At 60.3% G+C, this 2,500-nt stretch overlaps 1 pseudogene; it reads left to right on the plus strand.

The window, feature by feature from the left end:
• Positions 1-2,500, plus strand: part of LOC124579022 — a 7,960-nt pseudogene that overhangs the window by 1,244 nt on the left and 4,216 nt on the right.

Consider the following 2,500-nt stretch of genomic DNA (forward strand, 5'->3'; position numbering starts at 1 on the left):
AAGACTAATCGAACCATCTAGTAGCTGGTTCCCTCCGAAGTTTCCCTCAGGATAGCTGGTGCTCGTACGAGTCTCATCCGGTAAAGCGAATGATTAGAGGCCTTGGGGCCGAAACGACCTCAACCTATTCTCAAACTTTAAATGGGTGAGATCTCCGGCTTGCTTGATATGCTGAAGCCGCGAGCAAACGACTCGGATCGGAGTGCCAAGTGGGCCACTTTTGGTAAGCAGAACTGGCGCTGTGGGATGAACCAAACGCCGAGTTAAGGCGCCCGAATCGACGCTCATGGGAAACCATGAAAGGCGTTGGTTGCTTAAGACAGCAGGACGGTGGCCATGGAAGTCGGAATCCGCTAAGGAGTGTGTAACAACTCACCTGCCGAAGCAACTAGCCCTGAAAATGGATGGCGCTGAAGCGTCGTGCCTATACTCGGCCGTCAGTCTGGCAGTCATGGCCGGTCCTTGCGGCCGGCCGCGAAGCCCTGACGAGTAGGAGGGTCGCGGCGGTGGGCGCAGAAGGGTCTGGGCGTGAGCCTGCCTGGAGCCGCCGTCGGTGCAGATCTTGGTGGTAGTAGCAAATACTCCAGCGAGGCCCTGGAGGGCTGACGCGGAGAAGGGTTTCGTGTGAACAGCCGTTGCACACGAGTCAGTCGATCCTAAGCCCTAGGAGAAATCCGATGTTGATGGGGGCCGTCATAGCATGATGCACTTTGTGCTGGCCCCCGTTGGGCGAAAGGGAATCCGGTTCCTATTCCGGAACCCGGCAGCGGAACCGATACAAGTCGGGCCCCTCTTTTAGAGATGCTCGTCGGGGTAACCCAAAAGGACCCGGAGACGCCGTCGGGAGATCGGGGAAGAGTTTTCTTTTCTGCATGAGCGTTCGAGTTCCCTGGAATCCTCTAGCAGGGAGATAGGGTTTGGAACGCGAAGAGCACCGCAGTTGCGGCGGTGTCCCGATCTTCCCCTCGGACCTTGAAAATCCGGGAGAGGGCCACGTGGAGGTGTCGCGCCGGTTCGTACCCATATCCGCAGCAGGTCTCCAAGGTGAAGAGCCTCTAGTCGATAGAATAATGTAGGTAAGGGAAGTCGGCAAATTGGATCCGTAACTTCGGGATAAGGATTGGCTCTGAGGATCGGGGCGTGTCGGGCTTGGTCGGGAAGTGGGTCAGCGCTAACGTGCCGGGCCTGGGCGAGGTGAGTGCCGTAGGGGTGCCGGTAAGTGCGGGCGTTTAGCGCGGGCGTGGTCTGCTCTCGCCGTTGGTTGGCCTCGTGCTGGCCGGCGGTGCAGGATGCGCGCGCCTGCGCGGCGTTCGCGCCCCGGTGCTTCAACCTGCGTGCAGGATCCGAGCTCGGTCCCGTGCCTTGGCCTCCCACGGATCTTCCTTGCTGCGAGGCCGCGTCCGCCTTAGCGTGCTCCTCCGGGGGCGCGCGGGTGCGCGGATTCTCTTCGGCCGCCATTCAACGATCAACTCAGAACTGGCACGGACTGGGGGAATCCGACTGTCTAATTAAAACAAAGCATTGCGATGGCCCTAGCGGGTGTTGACGCAATGTGATTTCTGCCCAGTGCTCTGAATGTCAACGTGAAGAAATTCAAGCAAGCGCGGGTAAACGGCGGGAGTAACTATGACTCTCTTAAGGTGGCCAAGTGGCGGCGGTGTGGCTGCATCCGGACTTGGCTTTTCGAAGTGCGGTCTTGATGTAGTCGTGCTGCTGCTGCGAGGTGCCTTCCTTGGGTTATAGTTACAGGGAGAGTGATGCGCAATACATGGGCCTAGCCCTCTTAGCCTCTCCTCTCCTGCGGTCTTCTCCCCTTCTCGTGGGCCCGCTGATCTTTGCAGAGTGGAAGACCGCACCAGGGGCTTGGGGGGGTTACCAGCCCCCCCTCGCATTATCCCTTTATAGTTGGGGGCAGCCGACAAGAAACAAGAGATGGTGGCCCTTCCGCTGAAGGTGCCACCCCAGCTACCCCAGCACCTATCCGGCCAACCGGCCGTAACGAAAATGCGATAGTTTGTGTAGCTCCCTTTGCTTGCAGTGAGTGCCACCGCACTTTTACCACGAAGAACGGTCTCGGGGTCCATCGCCGCCGCCAACACCCTGCGGCCGCCAACGCTGAGATCGTGACGGAGAGGCATCGCGCGAGGTGGACGGAGGAAGAAGTCCTGTCGCTCGCCAAGGCAGAGGCCGAACTGTTCCTGGAGAGGGACGCCCGGTTCTTCTTTGTAAATCAAGAACTTACCAGGATGTTCCCCGACCGAACGCTTGAGGCAATCAAGTGCCGACGGCGGCAAGCTGCCCACAAGCAGCTTGTCCGCCAATTCATGGAGGCACTTGAGATCGGTCGGGGTGAAGAGCCGGCGTCCCGCCGTGGAGCAGCGAGCTCGCTGCCTGACGCGGGCGAGGCCGCTGCGCCGCCCGTCGACGCAGCCGAGGACTTCGCGGCCGACACCACCGGGCCGCCGCCGGAGGGGCCGACTGACGCCGCCATCTGGGAGCA

Source organism: Schistocerca americana, unplaced genomic scaffold (assembly GCF_021461395.2).
Source record: "Schistocerca americana isolate TAMUIC-IGC-003095 unplaced genomic scaffold, iqSchAmer2.1 HiC_scaffold_285, whole genome shotgun sequence".
Lineage (NCBI taxonomy): Eukaryota > Metazoa > Arthropoda > Insecta > Orthoptera > Acrididae > Schistocerca > Schistocerca americana.